The sequence below is a fragment of the Malaclemys terrapin genome, chromosome 1 (genome assembly GCF_027887155.1).
Source record: "Malaclemys terrapin pileata isolate rMalTer1 chromosome 1, rMalTer1.hap1, whole genome shotgun sequence".
NCBI classification, from domain to species: Eukaryota; Metazoa; Chordata; order Testudines; family Emydidae; genus Malaclemys; species Malaclemys terrapin.
Genome location: NC_071505.1, coordinates 178041165 through 178063421, shown reverse-complemented (window position 1 = coordinate 178063421; position 22257 = coordinate 178041165).

Genomic DNA, 22257 nt, shown 5'->3' with positions numbered 1-22257 from the left:
ACTCTTTTCTACTTTCCTTATATTTCCTGTAAATCCATCTTCAGTTTTCCAAATGTTAATCTATTGAACTGCAGTGTACAAAATAAATGGGCTCTTTTAAAAATAGCCTAGTAATATAATGAATTAAAATGACAGTAAAGGGGGAAAAACATCTTACAGTTGTGCCAGAAACCAGTTCAATATGCTGGCTTAGTATTTTTTAAAATGAAATTGGATTTGATAATGTTTAATGCGGTTTTTGCACTGAACACTGTCTGATAAATATTTACATGTTCTGCACTTTATAGATTATGTGGTCAGACTCAATGATTTCACTGTATGTAGGTAAAAGGCAATTATAACCTTACAGTGATGTGAGATAAACCAGAAAAGGTAAGTAGCTTATACAGTCATATTTGTTAAAATAAAATATTTTACATTTGTTCACTTCTTTATATTGTACTCATGAAAAGCAACTAAAGCAAAGATTAGAAACAAGCCTCAGGATGTGAGGCAGAGAACAAATGCCACAGAAAATGGCCACCATATAGCAGTGACATCAGTCTATACCAGCACTGTCTCACTACATCCATCAATAGAGCTCCCTATGCACATCACTATTCCTTGATTATCTGTCAGCAGAATGACATTTGGCTTTTTGCTTATAAAGTTATCAAATACTGACACTTACAAACTTGAGGCCAATTCCTGCAAACCCTGACAAGAATTAGTCATCTGAGTAAAGGCATCAAGTTCTTGAATACATGTGTATTGCCTTTTATGCTTAGTTTGGTTACATTGGCACCAGTATCCTTCAAAATACACATTTGTTCTCAGCTGTCAATCCAGTGCATAGGGCCCTGTGCGAATACAAAGTTTTTATCTGCATCCCATCAGCAAATGTGGTCTGCAGCTATAAAGCGGATATCTGTGGATTTACAGGACTCTACAGATGCAGATACTGTATTTACGCTCCAATCCTGCTATGTGTTCTGTGCAGGTGAGTTAGATCCCGCAAAGGGATCTGCATGGGTAGGCCATTGCACCTCCCATTGAAGTCAATGGGATCTTCACCAGTTCAGGGGTCTGCGCAGATGAATCCATTTACCAAATCTAGCCTATAGATTGTGAAGCTCTGTTTTGGGGAGATATGGAAGAGCCCACACCTTGGAGTCTAGACTATTTATATGCAATTTTGATTATTCAGATTCTGACTATTACATGTTAATGTGTATGAATTTGCATGTGTGCACAAGCACATGTGTTATGTAAAGCATTTAATTAGTGATGGCTGCACTCAGCCTATCCCACAAGTAAAGGCTATACAAATCTGCTAAAGAAGTCTATATTTAGTTATATTCATTTACATTATAACTAACATTGCTGGGGAATTTTCAAAAGAGCCTAAATCACTTAGCACAGGTCCCATTGAAAGTCAAAGGCCTTGCCTTTACTAAGAATAAAAGGTGTGTTCTTAACTTGTATCTGAAAACTAGTATTAACATGAGGTAAAATACTAATGAAGAAAAGGCAGCTGGTAATTAACACAAATTAGACTATGGGGGGGCTATTAATCTGCTATCTAAACCTGCTAATATGTTTTAAAACCACTGGGTCTTCAGTAGGGTTTTATCTTGTGTAGTTAGTGTGTATTAGCTAATGAGTTAAGACCACACCTTTTTCCTAGTGAAGATAAACCCAAAGCAATGTGTGCTCCTAAGACACTTGGGAGCATTTGAAAAGCCCATGCTGCTACCTATCATGCACCTGATCAGATTTATTTGGTCAAGCTTTCGTGGGTAAAAACCTCACTTTGATTGAATTGGCCCTGTCAACACTGATTCTCCACTTGCGAAGTAACTCCCTGCTCTCCATGTGTCAGTATATAATGCCTGCCATCTGTAACTTTCACTCTATGCATCCAAAGAAGTGAGGTTTTTACCCACAAAAGCTTATGCCCAACTAAATCTGTTAGTCTTTAAGGTGCCACCAGACTCCTTGTTGTTTTTGTAGATACAGACTAACACTGCTACCCCCCGATACTTGACATGCACCTGATGTAAATTTGAAATGTGGTGAATTTGCAGGGGGGGAGGGAGAAGAGGATACAATTTTAGTCAATCTGATTAGGTGTTGCCCCTTAGGACTGCTGCCCCTGGGGAAACTAGAACACAGAGTATAGAAAGTGATAAAAATATCCACACTTCGGGTCCGAGGAAAGGAAAGTGAGAAAGACCTGACACTGATACAGTAAAGTGAGGGTTATGGATATTCTGACAGCTTGCCACCAATATTTATTGTGGCATGGGGAATATTTATAAAGAAGTTATTCTGCACTCTGCTCTGGTAGGAAAATATTGCTCTTGATTTTGGTGGTCATTTGCTAAATATCACAACAAAGCAATTGCTGGTCCAAAACCACCACCACCACCACCTTTGGAGACAGTTTGTGTTACTGAAATCTCTATTAAACCAAGAAAATGGGCAAAAACTTGAGTTGCTGGTGCTTCCTTTATGAAAAAGTCACCATTTCAATTGATTTATCATAATCTTGACAATATTTTATCAGTACCTTTAAAAGGCTTCATTTACTTTGTTACCAAAAATAAGGACAAGAAAAATGTCTCAAAAAAGGTTGAAGGAAGAGGACAGCATCAGCATTGACAAGTGGCAGCAGAAAGGAAGAGAAATGGTGGTTAACAAATTCGTTTTAATACATCCTGTAACCTCATGATTGATTATAGGAAAAAAAGATTGTTTCACCCTTTTTCCACAATTGGATTGTCTAGTTAAATCCAGAATTGCCAATGTGCAATAAAACACCTTTGTGAAAGCAAGGATCTCTAACTCATCATTCCACCCTCCCCTCTAGCACAAAACAATGCATAAAAGCCACAAAACTGATTACCATCAGCAGAGTTTTCTTTTTAATGTATTAGACCTTTAATCTTTTCTTAAGTGATAGCCATTAGAATTATTAAACTACTTCCCCTCCTCCTGCCAATGTGTATTTTTTAAATGAATTGACTCAGGTATTTAAAATATATTACTGCATCATTTCAACAGACCCCCATCTGTCTTTCAGAGTAAATCTTGCATTGTTTAGTTTAATGAAATCCTCCCAGCACCTTCTGCAAAGCCTGTAGCTCCCTGTTAGCTGCAGCAACTGCTGCTATTCTCTGTCGTCAATGGGATCCCAGGGATTCTTAAATTCACAGGGATTCCTCCAGATAGGATTCAAAGTAGAAAGAGGTCCCCCCACTACTATCATCTGCTGGGAGAGGATCTCTGGTCTCAGGGATTCTGATTTCACTTTCTACTTCCCTTTCAAGCCCATGAATTGAGCAAGTATCGGCTTAAAGAATGCCATGACCCATTTATAACAATTTACACACTTCTAAAAGGATTACAGCACTGAAAGCTCAATAGCTAGCAATGGCGGGCCAGAGAGGTTCTTTTCATACAGGGAAAAACTAAAACGATTGGCCCAGCTGTTCAGAAGTGACTGGTGATTTGGGGTGCCAAGTCCAAGACATCTTAAAGGGTGGGGGTCGGTTTTTCAGAAATTTATGAACATCCACTCTGAAGATCAGGCCTTTTAAAGCACCTCATGCTGGGCACACAAAATTTGAGGTATCCCAAATGACTAGTCTTTTTGAAAATATTGGCCAATGATTAACATTAACTAGGATTTAAATATCAATACCCAGAGCCCAAGAAGTTTGGAATCCCATTGTGCTAGACGTTGGACAAATAGTATGCAGCAGTCTCTGCCTCACTTTTAAATTAGGGCTTGTCTACATGGCAAGTTACTGCCCAGTAAGCCAGGGTATGACTACAGCCCACCAGCTTGCCGCACAGGAACATCCCATGAGGACAAGCCCTTAGTGTAAATGCAAGGCCTATAAACAAGATGAATTAATAGTGCTGGTTTAAAACACATGATGGAAAAAGACTTGGCTAAATTCTCCTACCAAATGCAACCTCACTGACTTTTGATCCATGCCATCTACTGTCCTTTGAGAAGAGTAATATTTAAGCACTGTGGGAAAAGCATTTTGGTAGCGCAGATAGTGCATTTCTGCACATTATGGTCCAATCCTATAAACACTTAAGGACATGAGTAACTTGACACATGTGAGTAGTCCCACTGGACAGAATTCAATTCATGCTTAAGTGTTTGCAAGATTAGGAGCTTTGAAGAACTCAACTTGTTCCACAAGCAAAATTTAGCAGCTCACACTTCATTTGTTACAGTCAATTTATCTTCAATAAATAAATTAGCATCTTAAAACAGAAGTAATTTTCTGACAGAATAAAAGAGGGTGCTAGATATATAAAATAAGGAAACATTGCAGAGTCAAGGTAGCATAAATTATGGGTTACAATAAGCATAGATAATATCAAAAGTTAAATCAATGATTTATTTTTAACAAGTTCACCTACTTGACCCATTTTCCCCTCACAGTTCATTTGTCTGATATAAATGGAATGTCTTATTGCCTCTTAATTATTTTATTAATGTCAACCACATTCCTATAGTGGTTTTTGGTTTTGCAACAATAAACAATAAGACTGCAGCCAGTAAATGTGTCTACTATCATCAGTAGATAAGGAGGTACTATATTTATGAAATAGTGTAAGGGGGCGACAACTCACAAGGCAGCACCTCCTGCTGGTCATCAAGGGAATTAGCATTCTAGTCTCTGTAGCACCCTCTGCAGGCTGGTGTCTCACTTGCCACTGGCCCCCCCATGTCCCTCCTGGACCCCAGTACCCCTTCTCTCAAGGTTCTGCCCCCTGCAGTACCCCACAGTCTCACTGGGTCTCCCCACCCTAGGGAACCCCCAACCCCCTATTCCCACCTAACCTCAGTCTTTGGCTACTGCCAGTCACCATCTAGCCCCCACTCACTGGGGCAGACTGCAGTGTAAAAAAAGCCATTCATCATTGGTAAGGAGGGTTTAGACCTGCTGCCTCTGCCTACCCTTGGGCTGCCCCTCGGCAACCCCCAGTACCTTCTTGGTCTTTAACAAGGCCTACAGCCTAGGGGTTTTCCAGGCTGGAGCTCCCCAGCCCTGCTTCACTTTAAGTACTCAGCTCCCAGCAGCCAGACCCATCCCTCTCAACAGCTAGAGAGAGTCTCTCTGTAGCTTCTGGCCCCAGCCCACTTATATAAGGGCCAGCTGGGCCCTGATTAAGCTGGCCACAGCTGTGGTCAGCAACTCACTCAGCTTCTCACTCCCTTTCCCTGCTTTTAAGCCTGCTGCTTTTAACCCCTTGAGGGCTGGAGTGGGGTGACCACCCCGCTACAAATAACGTCTCTCTTCTGGAGAGATGAATTTAGCTGTTGTCTTAGATCACAAATGAAAATAAGTTTTCTGGATCAGCTTAGTCCTTGGTAAATAGCTCTTTTTGTAACAAAACAATCAAAACTTTGGCACAAATTGGCAGCATAATTATTTGTCACTGGCTATTTGGAAGAGATGCAGGTGTGGGGTGTTTAGGTCATGATTAGGATGCATAGCTATCCTTTTGTGAGGAACCTTGCATACAAGGTGAGAAATCCTTCTCTCAATTGCATCAAAGTATCCCCAATGAAACCACCTAAGAATACTGCACAATCTTCTACTGAACACCTCAGTTTTAGACCTTGCCAAAACAGACCAAGATTAACAGGTTAGCGGAATGAAAATTAACTAAATTGTGGCAAATTAATAGAGTCACAGATTTTAAGGCCAGAAAAAAACATTAGATCATCTAGTCTGACCTAGATATACATATGACTCAGAAACTCCCCCATATTAAGAGACAAGTAAGGCTGCAAAGGCAAGCATTCAAAATTTAGGAAATGCTACAATTAAGGTTGTCCTTATACCCTTAATTCAGCCCTTTGTGTGTATATATATTGTGATACAATACTTATTTACATGACCACATACTATTTTTGCCATAGAACTCTTGCTTAATCCAGTGAACTTGATCTGAGAATGAATCAGGGTTGGGTAAAAGAAACTTGTCTATAGAACTGCTGAGTCTCAACAAAAATGTTGTCAGAATTTTTTAGTTTGGACAAGATAATATATTTTTCCCTGGCCTTGTTCTTGGAAAAGGCTGAATAGTTTTGGCTGAAAATTTCCAAACTAATTCAGCCTGAGGCAGACAGCCAGCATGGAAAATTTCAGCCCAAATGGTTAAAATGTAGCAATGTTAAAAGCAAGTGAAAACCACGTTTTATAATGGAAAGTGTTAACAGGCAGTGCTACCTGTCCCACTTTATATATAAATAAAATAAAGTGGAACGGGAAGCACTGCCTATTAAGGTTGCCTGATACTTTCCTTGTGTTAATGATATTGTACTAAGGACAAAAAAAAAAAAAAAAAAAAAAAATCTAGCGGGGATCAGGCTGAGCTCATCTCAATAATTTTTGCTTGTGCCCTGAGCTAATATTTGAAGTCAGATCTCCAGAAGTGAGGGCTGTATATTAACCAAATACACCATCTACCCTTATAGTAACAATATAGCACCTTTAATCCGAACATCTTAAAGTACTTTGCAAACATTACTTTAGCCTCACAATAGCCCTAAGAGGAATGAAGTGTCCCATTTTATAAATGGGGTAACTGAGGTGCAGTGGGGTTAAATGTGTTGCCTCACCTCCACAGAGGAGTTCTATGGCTCTCCTATCGCTAAATCCAGTGCCTTAGCCACAAGACCGCCTTTCCGCAGAAAGATTCCTGTTAGAACTGACTGCAACAAATTAGGTGAGGGCAAGACAAGTTAAGTTTTAAGTTTTAATAAACACATAACATCAGCTGCTCCAGAACTATCTTTTACCACTAGTATTTTATACAAGTGACTTTTTTCCAAAAAAGACTTGAGCCAAATGATACTATGCATTTTTCTGGAAAGGAGGTGGAAAGAAGAGTCAGGAAATGCTGTAAACCATATGGGTGGGGAAGATCAGAGGAAGACCTGTTAACTCCATGGAGCTGAAGGATCCATGAGAAAAGCTAACTTCCCTGACATTTCCTTCCAAGTTACTCCCAATCCTATGCCTTAGACATCTGTCTCCAAATGATTCCCAACATCATATTTGCATTCTAACCCCTTCCCTCTCCTCAGAGCAGGAGACATCAAGGAGTAGAAATTAAAGGATTCTTTTAATAGTGTACATTTTCACTGGTCTTTTAGATGGCATTTAAACTGTTGCCGGGGTTCATGCCACCAGTGACTCCTTTCCTGCTCATCTCAGTACACACACAGACCTGTATATCCCCACTCCAGTCCACAGAGCCCAAACTGCACAATGTTAGTACAAAGGAGCTTTCCTGAAAAGGGGAATTAGGGGCAGGTCAAAAACCTACACTCATTCTTATGTAGCAACTGGAACATTGCCTTTCCTTTTGACTCCTTCCCTCCCTGCTCTATTACACACCATAAGGCCTCTTAATAAAGTATCTAGCAGATTAACTTCTGTATGTTGCTAGAAACAGAGCCTGATTCATCACTGCATTGACTCCTCTTATGCCATCTAAGGCCTGGTCTACACTACAGGGTTGGTGTTGACTTAACGGTGGAAGTGTCTTCACTTAAATTTGGCTCCTGCTGCTGTAAATGCCTCTCTACACCAATTAACACCACCTCCCTGAGTGGTGTAGAGTCACAGTCGATGTAATTCGGTTGATACGGTGTCAGTATAAACACTGCATTGCTTACATCAACTGTTACAGGCTTTCAGGAGCCATCCCACAATGCCCCACACTGACAATACAATCAAAACAAGTGTTCCTGGTTAGGACATGCACCACCTACACAAGGAGCAAAGTATGCGCGCACACACACACACACACACACACACACACAAGCGATTTAATAACTGCGGTGGCTGCATGCCAACATAACTAAGGTCAACATAATTATGAAATGTAGACATGGCCTAATACTATTGAAATCAAATGGGATAAAGTTGGAATGGGGCTGTGGTGAATCAGCCCAGAGAGTACAAAGTGCTAATACTGATATAGTTGGTGTTATTTCTGCAGACCTCATGAGTCAAATGTTGGCTTCTCACTGCAGTGAAGCTGTAGGACACTTGGAAGTACAAATGAAACACAGCTCTTTGGATAACATGACAAGGGTGCTGACAAATACAGTAGTCTAGTTTTATGTAAATTTGTTAGTTTTTTTTCCCCAGAGCTCACTGCTTACCAATTTCCTTTATTCCACAAGCATGATGCCAAATGCTTTTGTGTGTGTGTGTATTCTGCAGACTATGACCACATGTTAACTCCATTAGTATGGTTTTAACTTTTGCCTTTAAACCTTGTGCAATGTTAGGACACTTAAAGCAGAACAAAATGAAGGGAAACATGACATAAAAAGAAATTTGTTTAAACAATTGGAATTACATTTGCTCTGTGATATGGTTTAAGGGTTTCCACATATTCAAGTTTGGGTATATGTACAGCCCAAAGCAAACAGTTGCTGGGAAGGAAGATAAAAAATGAACTTTTAAGAGAGATTATTTATGAAGTCCTCTTTACCAAGCCTGCAAATGCAGGCATTTCTGATACATACCTGATATGAAATGCAGCTATTGCTTGGAAAAAAAACCCATTTGTATATCAATTGATGAAATATAGTATAATGATTATCTAATGGGTATAATAAAATAACCTCAAATGATTAAATCTGCTATGTCCTAATTTATGTCATTACTTTACTTACAAGGAAACCTTTCTTAATAAACACTTGGTAGAATAGATGTCTTAAATATGTATAATTTTAGACCTTTTACATACACTGCAACAGAGATCAGGTTTTGGCATATCATCATTTGCAGTTCCAGCCTCAGAAGTACTTTGAGAAAATTAGAGGTCATAAATTACTAATTACATAAAACTTACAATTGCCAAATTATGATTGTTTCCAGAAATGAGATTACTATAGCAAAAAGCAAATAGTGTGGCTTCCTAGGATTGCAAGATTCTGGGCCAACAAACAGAAGGATTTTCAGAGATGTGTCCAACACTGCTCTAAGGAAAGCCCTAATTTTACCATTTAAGGGTTGCATATATTTACTGAAAGATAAATGAAGTCAACTGTAATTGCATAGAGAAACCATCACATCCCATGGCTAGTAACCTCCAAGCGCATCCCAGGGAATTGACTAAAAGTTGTCTACAATTCTCTCATTGTCACATACTATTTATCCCACCAGCAGAAGTTAGTCCAATAAAAGATATTATCTAACACACCTTGTCTCTGAGTGTCGAATGGTAAACCAAAATATAGAAACTTTTTTATCTCATTAATTCATTAGGATCTGCACTGTTAACTGTTTTATTGCTCTAAATATTAGATTTTCCCATTTCCAAAATGTGAATATAAAAATACAGGATGGATCTGAATGGCTCTCTCTTCATAAGCAGGCAAGTTAAAGGAAAAAGCCAGTGAGCTGAACAAGAAAAATGCAATGACAATTTTTTATAGCATCCTTCACATACACTACTACAAAGCCCCTGTACGGAGACAGCTAGAGTCAGTGTCCTGTACCTTGTGGAGTCATTTGCACCAGTACAAAGGGACTGAGAAACACTGCCTTTCTGATTTCTAAGCATTTTGCACCCTCTATACACTGGTGCAAATGACTCCAAAGGTGCTGGACAACAATGAATTGGGCCCAGTGTTCTATTTAAGATCTAAAGTGACTCAGAGGTTTTGCGGGCAAGGGGCAAGATTCCAGAGAGATGATGTGGAACAAGAGAGACTGCCAACTTGGGAGAGTCATAGGGGAGAGAGCAGGCCAAAAAAACAGGCGTGAGGAGGAAAATGGGTCATTGTTAGAATGGAGAAAGTCAATGGAGTCTGTAAAGACAGGAAAGCTATCTTGAGTGGCATTCAGAAAAAACAGTTAAACTAGTGAAGGTGACCTAGGACATGAGACATGTGATCCTGAAATTGAGAGAGGGAGGATTTTGGGAGACCATTAAAAAGAAGAGCATAGTTGTTAAGAAGAGAAGCGTTAACAACCTCTGCCTTTTGGGATAGTGAATGTGAGGGCAGTAATCTCCTACAGTGATAGGGTTGTCAATTGTCTAATTGCACAAACCCAAACACCCTTGCTCCACCCCCACTTACTCCATCCCCCCTCCCTCCGTCACTCACTTTCCCCCACCCTCACTTTCACTGGGCTGGGGAATGGGGTTGGGGTGTGGAAGGGGATGTGGGCTCTGGGCTGGGTCCAAGGGGTTCGGATTGTGGGAGAGGGCTCCTGACTGAGCCTGGGGCATGGGGTTGGGGTGTGGGAGGGGTGCAGGCTCTGGGAGGGAGTTTGAGTGTGGGGGGGCTCAGGGCTGGGACGGGGGTTGGGGTGAGGGTGGGGGTTCGGGGTGGGGGCTCTAGCCAGGTGGCGCTTACCTTGGACAGTTCCTAGGAAGCAGCTGGCATGTCCGGCTCCTAGGTTTAGGGGTGGCCAGGTGGCTCTGCGTGCTGCCTCTGCCTGCAGGCCCTGGAGCTGCGGAGTCAGCCCTCGAGGCCGGGGCAGTGTGCAGAGACCCCCTGGCCTCCCCTGCACCTAGGAGCTAGAGGGACTTGCTGGCTACTTCTGGGAGCCATGTGGAGCCAGGGCAGCTAGGGAGCCTGCCTTAGCCCCCCCTGTGCCACCTACTGGACTTTTAGGGGCCTAAATCTCCTGGATTGGCTTCAGTAACCACCGGGAGATCGAGGCCCATTCTGGGAGACTCACGGCCAATCCAGAAGGATTGGCAACCCTATGATGATTTGGCCAGTTACTCTACCACATTCATCTCTAGTTTATCTTCGAATAGGGTATTATTTAGCATTCAGTAATGCCCCTAAAACCTCTTTCCCTCTCTCTGTAACCCACAAAGTAGTAGGTAACAGAATTGTCAGGGGAGAGTGAATGTGTGAGTGAGAGAGAGAGAGAGACAGACATGTACAGACTGCACTGAATAGATAGGTGGCAATGCAAGATGCTCCCCCACCCATTATATAGTCAACCTGATGGCTTACTGCAAAAGATTCACACAGACAGAATAATCATGAACCAATATGAGTTGTTGAAGGGAGGAGCTGCACCAAATGATATACTGTCTACAAGAACCATGTACCTTGAAGACTAAAAGGCTCTGCAAGTTAATTCTGGGCAGTAAGAAGCACTAATTCAAGCCCTCTGAACCCCCTCTGCAGGGTCACAGAATGCTAGTTAGCTGACAAGTTGATGGCAACATGGCTAATGGCCTGGGCATACAGTTTATGCCAAGCTGAAAGCAGTACAGATGGAGAATTCTATACATTTGGTCAGGATCTGGTGTGTTAGGGCACTGATGTGTGTATCCTTGGCCCTCTGCTACGTGTCACAGGCCCAGCCCCTGTCTGCTTCTCCTGAAGGCTGGATAGAAGAATGCATGATCTATATGGGCATTACAACATTGTGGAATTTATATAGGTGAACCCCACTCACTTTTCTTTTAAAGGAGGGGAACATTGAGGCCTAATTGATTGATTGGTGAAAAATTCCATATGAACAAAAACATTTGTCTAGCTTCTTGCGCATTACTACAAACTACAGAACTTACATGGTAGAAATAATTTGCATTTGTTGTCAGCCAACATAAATTCATTGTTTGGGATTTTTCTGAAACTTTCTACTGTCTGTAATTGTGGATTGCATTTTATGGGTTTTTCAATAGTCTTTTGATGCACCCATAGGGGCACAGAGTATCCAAAGACTAACTTTTAAAAACCATCAGCCAGTGTCTTAAATCCCTAAATTGAATTCTGAAATTAAGCACATTTCTGAAGTTATTTTTGGTAAAAAAATTTAAACCAAAATTTCTGATGATTCTTTGGCAATCTTTATATCACACATGCTGAATATAGAAGAAAATTATGAAGGCAATTAATCCATAAGGTAGGTACCTTCCTTTCAGGAATCTTGAGAAATTTTGTATGTCTGTAATATTTAATTATGGCAAATACAGTACATTACACAGTTATAGCTTGTTGTACAAGTCATCCTGGAGGCACCCATTGCCCCATTCTTTCCTCCAGATCTTTTCTACTTCTCCAGATCCATAGAAAGAACATGTAGGTATTTTTCAGGATTCATATGTTAAAATAAGTTATGAGAACTTAGATTTAGGAAGCGACATTTTCTGCAAAACAGCCATTCAGTCACTCTCATTAGAATAATTATGAACCCTCTGTCTTTCATTCCTGCAGGTTTAATGTTTTATTATTTTTTCATATATAAATATAATCTGGAAGAATATCTTGTGCTCTGCATTAGTGTGACATTGCTAATTAACCCATTTGTGCTACCACTAAGGAAGGGGTAAAGGAGATTTGTCTTCCCAAACTTTTAACTGTCTTGAAATACGCCTCAATGCAGATGCAAAATTAATGCCCTCTCACTTCTGCTCACTGCCCCTGGCCCCCAATACGCACTGTTTTTTTTTAATAAGGTTGCTACATTGAAGTCACAAGATCATGACATGGCTATTCAGATCCATACCAATTATCCAGCAGAAAAAAACCCTGCTCATATATAGCATCTGTCGGTCCCCCAAAAGTGGATTTGTCACATCCTTGCCCTGTTAGTACCATGCACTCTTGCTCAGGAATGGCTTTAATATTTGGGGGAGGGGCAGCAAGGTTAGTCGTAGTAGACCTCAAACTGTGGTACAATACCTTGTGCCGTCACACAATGTTTATGGTTTCACATCACGACATTGCTTGATGGTGATGCTGCTGGCTCTTTTCCTATTGGCACAAAAATCAGTTCAAGGTGATCTTGCATTGCAATGCAATGGCCCAGTCTCCTATAGAAAATAAATGTAGGAATGCAGATAAACTAAAAATAAATACAATTTAATGAGCTCAAAGTTGCATTTGTCTCCTCTGTATTTTTCCTTATCTTTAGTCCCTTCTTTTTCTCTACCACCTACTTTCATATCTCCATTCCATCTTCTTCTTCCTTCGGATAAGGTTTCTAACTTGTATACTATTTTCTGCTCTTTCCTTCCTAGATCTCCACCATCCACACTCCACTTTACCTCTTGCTCAGTCATTTCCCCTCTCCTATTTTTCCTCATCTATTTATAGACTTTTCTATAGTGCTCACATTGACAATACCTGAGTGCCAGGCAAGACTAATGAATTTATACTCATAAACAACACCCCTGAAGTAGAGAAGTGCTATTATTCTCATTTTACAAAATTTTACTTTCTTTCCTTTGCCCCCTTCTCTATCTCTGTTACTTAAGTCTCTTTCCTTTGCCATGCAAATCCAGTTTTCTTCACAAGATTTTCTTCCACAGTGATCTCCTGGCAAGTCAAGAAGGGATGAGGTTGATATTCAAGGCCACTGACCTTTTGCGGTCAGTGGAGCTGTCTGTGCATGGCTCCTTGGGCAAGCTGTCTGTGGTGGTTCCTCCACCGAGCTGCTTTGCTCCTGTTCTCTGCTCATTAGAGTCTGTAATGGCAGCTAAAGGGAGGATCAAGATGGCTCAATGATGTTAGCAACCAGTGGGTTAGTGGAATGAAGCTTGCTGTGGCTCTCACACAGTCAATAGCTTCACAGGTAGTTGCTGCAGCAGCAAATGGGTCAGGAGTCCTCGAACAACCATTGAGGGGAGGGTCCCATGGATTTGCAGGCCTCAAAGGCTGGTCCTTGCTACATGTTTCTTTAACATTTTGAGTTGGCTCCTAGTAATTTAATATTCTTTAAACCTCATGTGAAGAGATACTAAAGAACCTTTGCCATCTACTATTATACTCAGTTCTCGTTTGGAAATACTACTTTCCAAGCATTTCCCTATCATTAGATATGTGCCTTTCAGGTGATCTTTCCCCATATGTACAGTAGCAGCCTGTACTCTAGTTCAATTTAAATATTTACTCCCCAAGTCCCTGGTCTTGCAAAAAGAACCCTGAAGTTGAGCCCTGTGCCTGCACAGTGCTCCAACTAAAGTTAACTGACCAAGGATCCACCCATGTGGTTATTAGTGCAAATCCAATCCCCTATCCTCAATAGTTCTCCTAAATCCATCAGAGGATTGTGCTATTTACCTCTTATACCATGTCATTAACAAAGAGTGCATCTACACTACAGCTGGAAGCAAACTTCGCAGCTTTGGCAAGCAGAGCTAATGTGTATCTGTGTGATGGGGTGTGCAAACCCCACACTGGGCAACAAGGGGTTAAGGAACTGCTCTGGGCCCATCTAGCCCTGCCCTGCAACACCTGTAGGAAATGCTCCAGCTGGAGGAGAGGTTAAAAGGCAGGGGGTTGGTGGCCAGGGTAAGGGGTCCCCGACAAGGGTCCTATCAGCAGCAAGTGTATCTGCCACTGGGTCAGCAGGGATCTGTCTGAAACACACTGACTGTCCCAGTTCCACAAATCAGACCAATGTCTAGCTCCCCTGGGCTACTTCCTACCCTGTCTTCCTGTGCTGTAGTCCACAGGTCCTCTGGGATAGTTGGCTGGTGAAGTTCCCGATGACTCCTTCCCCTCATGGGCTTCTTCAGGCAGATGGGTATTTACTTGGGTCTCAGCACACCTTGTCCTATTTGATCTGGTGCTCTGGCAGTTCCCAGGTGGGAGCCTGCAGCACACGTCCTCTCTCCTCAGCAGTCAGGGCAGACTCAACTGGGCTGCTCCCTTTTATACTGTGGTTCCAGTTGGAACATGACCCGCAGGTGTGAGGGGCATGGCTTCCTCAGCCCACAGTATGGGGTTAACCCCTTCCTGTCCAGTGCGGGGCAGGTATACCCCATCACACCTCCGAAGAGAGCTACCATGCTGCACACCAGGGATCAGCAATCTTCGGCCTGCGGCCTACCAGGGTGAGCTCCCTGGCGGGCCAGGCCAGTTTGTTTACCTGCTGTGTCCACAGGTTCAGCCAATCACGGCTCCCACCAGCCGCAGTTCGCCGCTCCAGGCCAATGGGGGCTGCAAGAAGCCACGGCCAGCACCTTCCTCGGCCCGCGCTGCTTCCCGCAGCCCCCCTTGGCTTGGAGTGGTGAACCACGGCCAGTGGGAGCCGCAATCGGCCGAACCTGCGGACGCGGCAGGTAAACAAACTGGCCTGGTCCGCCAGGGGGCTTATCCTGGCGGGCTGCACGCCAAAGGTTGCCGATCCCTGCTGCACACCATCACCAGTAGGTACCTTGTGGTGAATGAGCACCCTTCACACTGCCTTAACTCGTATGGTGACTTTTGGACATCTGAAGTGGGGGAGATAGGAAGTGGCCCAGGTAGGGCAGTCTTAAGCAGCCTCAGCTGACAGATCACTGATAGCCATCAAAGGGCCCTGGGTCAGAGCCTGGTGGAGTAGGGGTGCCCTGGCTCCCTTATCAACAGCCTCCTGTAGGTCATGGGCCTAAGCCTTGACTATGAGGTGACACTACCATACCAACCAGCCCCCAAGTGAGGACCATCACAGTCTGTCTAAGCTAGAGTGCTAAAAACAGTAGCATTGCAAGGAGTGGCATAGACAGTGCCTTGGGCTAGCCACCTGAGTACTCACTTGCCCACTCCACTTGGGTACATACTCTGGTGACTAGCTTGAGCAGCCACCCATGCTATCCCTTGCTACACTGGTATTTTTAGTCCACTAGCCCAAGCAGAGCTAGCACCTCTGTCTACCTGAGCTGGGAATCTTGTTCCCAGTGGCAGTGTAGATGTACCCAAAGAGGCCAGGTTCATCTGTGTGAATGAATGTGACATCACTTTCACACAGTGGGTTTCTGATTATTGTTATCTACCCTTTGTTTGCATTCTCTCAGTCAGCTTTCATTCCACATGACCAAACTCCCATCCAAGCCAACATAAATTAATTTAACAACATTTCATAGGCATTATAGGAAACACATTTTTGGATGTCCAGATTTATGATGTCTGAATCCCTTCTGTCCACTGGTTCTATAATTTTGGTTAAAAAAAAAAAGTGGTTGAGTTTGACTGATAGTGTTTGTTTGGTGCTGTCTCAGGGCCTGGTGAAAACTCAAGTATGGAAGTCTTGAAGCTTAGTCAAGTTTAATAGTGATTATAGAACACTAAGGACTTTCCCAACTGGAATGAAATGCCAGCTTCTCTCCAGGCCCCTCTCTGTCATCTCTCATAATGAAACAACTCTTCTTTCCCTCAGGTTGACCAAAAATCTTAGCAGCATTTTTTATCTCCACTTGTCATTTGATCCTAATTTGATCTAGGTGGTGACAATATTTATTTTCTACATCTGAAATATAGCCACACTCAAGCCACTCTCTCTCTCAGATACTAATGCCCTCATGCACTATAATATCTCTATTGGCTGGAAATAAATTAATTCTTTATACTTTGATATTTCTTAATATTCTGCAATGCACACTCTGATTCTTAATTATTCACACCACTTTTCACACCACTCTGGTGTCATAAAGCAATCCTACAGTAGGTAGAAATAACCCCCTGACAATAACTCCTGCACAAAAAGCCTTCTTGGTGGTGTAGAACTGGCACAAGGGTTCTACTCCCAGGTCTGGCTGCGAAGGGCCAAACAATATGAGTGGCAGGAGTTTGCTGCACTGTGACTGTTCTTTGCTTCCTAGTGCCCATAGGGGGCCATGAAAGTCAGAGACCTGAGATGGCTCCAATTTACCCCAGGAGCTGGGCAGGCCCCAACGTAGTCCTAGAATAAAGGGAGTGCAAAGGTGGCTTAAATCCTTCACTCTGAGAAACAGGCCCGTGTTGCTCTTTAGTCACAAGTTGGCAGCAGCAACACCTGCACAATTTTTTAAAGTAGTCTTGCGTGACCTTTCATGACCCTAAAAAATGTCACCACAAAGCTATCCCGGTTTTTGAAAATATCTTCACTCCTGCATTTACTTCTCATGTTAGCTTGCTGTGCATAATACTTCTAAACTATCTACATAGGACATCCTTTTTTAACAGTATGAGTTCATAGTCCTGAGAGAGTTTTAAAAGTAAATGGAAGGCTATTATACAAAGGCTTACAGCTGTGAAGCTGAAGCTCCTCGGGGATTTTCTCAGGGTCTTCAGTTATTTTTTATTCAGCATCTTGATCCATTTCTTTGGAAGCACTTTTGCCATGCCTATAAAATACTTGATACCTGTCGAGTATTTAGCCAACAAGTCTGGTTTAAGAGACCATCACCCTAACAAAAATGTATGAGCATAACAAATATAGATCACAGCAATTTGTTTTAGCTACAACAGCAAATTCCCCTTTGTACTTATTTGGGTTCTTCACTAGCAGTGGGTAATGCTGTCACGGATCTAAACATCCGGCGGATAAGTGTACACAACATCTTTTAAAACAAAATAATGATACATAGTGCATCATTGAAATGCAGCCAACTGTAATCAAATGGGCACAGAACACCATTAGGAGTAAGAGGTATATTTTGGCTAGTGATGGTGGGGAAAAACCTCTATTTTTACTAAAAGTGACATGACATCTAAAGTCCAGAGAGAATGGGCGCAGGATGTCACTTTTAAAAAGGTTTTGGCTGAAAAATATGTGCACACTATCCACACAGAACTCAATTTACCTAACTTGGAAGGAGGAGACAGCTTTGCAGGAATTTGAACCTCTGGGTCCAGGGCACCTAAGTATTTTAAAGCTGATGGTTACAGTGCTATTTATCCTCAAGCAAAGTATTTAATATTACAGACAAAATCCTGCACTAAAAGAATTTTAGTTTAGGTTGCAAAAACAAACACTCAAAACATAGGAAGTGATAGATTTATGGTTGCCAAAGCAAATCTATTCTGCCCCCATTTGTATTCATCCTGTGCACTAAAGAAGGCAGAGGTCCTCTGGAAAAAAAGAAGTATGTGACCATGTAATTCAAGACTGCATCATAATGCAGGCACACAAAGGGGGTTCATTAAGGTTGAACATGAAACCTGAATTCTGTGATTTCCTAACTTCTGAATGCTTGACTTTACAACATTAATGTTCTTTAAACATACTTTTTTGTATTTAATTTCCTTCGGTTGTCTTTAAAGAAAAGGTAAAAAAAAACAAATTTTATTAAGTGTAACTGAAGAATTTGAGAAAAAAACCAGAAATGGTGATCTGTAACAGTTTGTATCTTAGGCTTGGTCTACACTAGGAACTTATGTTTGTATAACTACGTTGCTCCAGGTAAGCTCTCCTGTCCGTGTAGGTAACAGCTTCACTGAAGCACTACAGAAACAACGAGGAGTCCTTGTGGCATCTTAGAGACTAACAAATGTGTGCCCAAATAAATTTGTTAGTCTCTAAGGTGCCATAAGGACTCCTCGTTGTTTTTGCTGATACAGACTAACACGGCTACCACTCTGAAACCTGAAGCACTACAGCGGCGCTACTGCAGTGTTATAAGTGTAGACTTGCCCTTAGCAGAAGTGGAATGGAACAAAGAAAAGGCACTTTGGAACCCCAAGGGTGTTCTCCCTGCTGAGTATCAAAAGCCTGCTGTAGCTGGAAACACATGGTGAGTGAGGAGCACAGCCCACAGCACTGCTAAGGTTCTGGACAGGGCTGCAAACCATGTGGCTGCTATAATTCAGATAAGCCCATAGGACTGATGAAATTATTCTGGAGGTCTCTCCAGCCTCCAGAATAGCTCAGGATCAGGCAGACTAATCCACCATTGCCCTCCTTGCCCCTGGGCTGCAAGTTCTCTACTGCTCCTTTTAGATTGTGCATCACAGAATCTCCCCAGCAAGGTTTACAACCCAATTCTTTGCTCCATTTGCTATAGGTTTTTATGTCTGATACAAAAAGCCACAGAAGACTACACAAAATAAAATATTATTAAAAATATAAAGTAATTAAAATGCTACTGGTACCTTGAAAAAGCAGAAATCTCAAATGGAGCAGATCTTCTGTTTGGTAGATGATGTTTCCCAGCTGTGCTGCTTACCTTATTTTGCAACATTTGCTTCTGCCTTCCTCTCCTTCCAAACAGTCATTCATTAATATTAGCATCATGAAGACACGGAAATCTTGATAAGAAGATGGAGACACATAGGCATAAATCAAGGAGCTCAAAAGGCAAAAAAACGAAGTGTGTGTTTCAGTCAAAAATGCAATTATCTGTGTCAAAACCTACCTTTTATATAACCGGTCCTAAGTGACTACCACATGTACTGTGTAGTTTTACAGTAAGAGAATCGCTGAAGTGCAACTATAGAGTCATGGAATAATTCATAGACTTTAAGGCTGGAAGGAATTATTTGATCATGTAGTCTGCCCTCCTGTATATCACAGGCAATTAGGTTTCAACCAGTTACCCAATATTGAGCCCAGAGATGGTCCAGAGTTGGTTCCAGATACAGAAACACCCTCTCCTAGGGTGCTCAAGCACTACAGCTGCCCAGGTATACACATACAGTGTGTGCACAAGAGGCTGCAAGTGCCTAGCTCCATTCTTGATAAGGGTCCGAAGGCCACTTCCTCTAAAACCCGCCAGTGTTGTTTCTGAATTAGCCAGAGGGGTTTTGAACTGAAAAAAGGAAGCCTCAATTCAGGCTCCTGGCATTTTAGTGGTGCAATCAGGGCCGGCTCTGGCTTTTTTGCCGCCACAGGGGGGAGGGGAGGAGGAGGGCGGCCGGAGCCCTGGGAGGAGGGCGGCGAGCCCTGGCCGGGGCTCCGCTCTCCCCCCGGCAGCCGGGGGGAGGGCGCCGGGGGGGGGGCGGGTGGCCAGAGCGCCGGGGGGAGGGCGGCGAGCCCGGCCATGGCCCCTCTCTCCCCGGGGGCCGGAGCGCCGCGCCGCCCCCCTCCAGGTGCTGCCCCAAGCACAAGCTTGGTGGGCTGGTGCCTGGAGCCGGCCCTGGGTGCAATGCCCTCCGACCCTGTTAGTACAACTATTCTGCCCAGAAATTGGCCCAGACCAAAGACCCAGATTTCAATTCTCCACACCCCCACATTTTGGGAAGGGTTCAAAATCTGAACCAAAACTATGCAACTGAACCTCCCCTCAAATCTGGGTCTGAATTTCACAACTTGGGCCCATCCATGGATCCAACATCAGTAATGAACAATAACACAAAATGTAGAAGTCTGGGGTGTATACTAAAATTACATTATACAACTGTAATACTATCAACTTTAACTATGTAAGCATACAGAGTATCTGGTCAATGAACTGCATAGCAAGGGTCATGTCTTGAAACTAAGCAAGATTTCAGAAGCAAGATTCTGTGGTTTTGGTTTTTTTGCCCAAGACTTACCAGGAAAGGGGAACTGCAGTTTTCGTGGTGGTTGTGCTTTTCATGTTGTGGCGTTATCTGGGGAGTCAGGATCTATTGATTAGGAACTGAGCTTTGATCACTGGGAAGATGAATCAAGTTTTAATATTGAGGTATTTTATGTACATTTTTCATTTTAACTGTCTAATATTACAAATTCACTTTTTTCATTTTTAAGTGCTGGTGCCATTTGATACCACTTGGTCACTAGCACCCTCTCTTGTTCATTATACTACCATTCTTCTCTGCAGGACCTTTGGAATTTGGTGATTGTTCATCACACTCTGGTTTTCATGTGACGATTCATATTTTACTCAAGTCCTGTATTGAGATGGTCAGGAGACATAAATATGCTAGAAAAACTTGGTGAGCTAAAGGTCCTTTCCTAAGTAATTTGTATTCTGTTTCCAGCTAGCTGTAATAACATCAACTCAAAGTGATAAGGATACTGCTAAATTTGCTTTAATTAATGTCAACTCTCTCAGTAATAAATCACTATTAATTCTCAAGTTAGTTTTTGAAAATGGCCTAGATTTTTTGGCTGTCACTAAGATTTGGCTGGAAGTTCTCCCACTTGTGGAGGTCTGTCTGTCTTATTACTCCTTCTTTTCTGTTCTTTGCCTTTCAAGGTGAGCTTCCATCTGGCTTGAAGATACACATAATTACTCTTATTCTTTTAATAAGGGACCTAACTAAATTGTATGTCTCTATCTTAGAAGAAAGCCTTGCTTTAATTTTTAAAGGTAGACGAGAGGTTGGAAGCCCTTGTAGTATAACATTTTTAATTTCTTTACACCTTACATTTTATCATACTGGGCAATTAATTCTAATTGGTTATGGTCATCCCAGGGCCAGCTCTAGCCATCAGCGTCCCAAGCATATGCTTGGGGAGGCACTTTTCAAGGGGTGACGCTCCAGCCTCCCCCCCTTTTTTTTGCTTCAGTGGCGGCACTCTGCCTTTTGTTGTTGTTGTTGCTTGGGGCGGCAAAAAACCTGGAGCCGGCCCTGGGTCATCCTGTGATATTATCAGATTGTTCCAACTCAGCAATGACACCTATGTTTATTAACAAAGGACTAGATTCTGATGCCTTTACACATTTAGTATAATACCTTACGCCTTCATAATCCCATTGATTTCAATGGGACTACCTGCATGTTATTGTAATACTTAAGATAAATAAAGGATTCAGAATCAGGCCCTCACAGCACATGTCTTTGGGAGAGTTGTTGAATCTACAGTTTAGTGACTATTTAGCAGGCCTTTCCTTAATTTCATTTGGAAGTTTACACTGGTTTGTCTAGTACTGTTTTATACATATTGATAAGTTCCACTTATGCACTGGGGGTTCATTCGTTAGAATGGCCCCTGTACTCTGCAATTCCTTCAAGGTTTCAGTTTTGATTTCTATTTATACACTTCCACTACTTAACATTGTTCAGTCTCATGGTTTGCAATGTCATTTGTATGCAGACCAAACTTGGATATCCTCTCAGTCCCTGCAGATCCTACAAAGAAGTTTGATGTTTTGTATAATTGCCTCTGTGATATTCAATCATGGATAGCTTCAAATTTTGTTAAACTTAACACAGACAAAAAACTGAGTCGCTATTGATTAGTTCATTGATGCAGAGGTCTCAGGTGTCATCTGTGGCAGTTTCCATTTGTGGTGGTTCTTTTTATCCCTCAGATAATGCTTGTGACCTGGGGGTCATTGTGGATTCTGTGTTTCTTTTGAAGTCCCCATCAATCATGTAATTAAAATGTCTTACTACTGTCTTTGGAAGCTAGCCAGACTGAGATCTATGCTGTTCTTAGTCCACTTTGCTAAAACTTTATTCCATATTCTGTGTCAGACAAGACTACGGCAATTCTTTGCATGCCAGTCCTCCCTGTTATCACCTTCCACTATTTGCATTTGGGACATAATCTAGCTATTTAGTAGTCTAAGTAGTACACACAGCACACTAATCCCCTTCACTGGCTCCCATTCAAAGCAGTGGGCTGA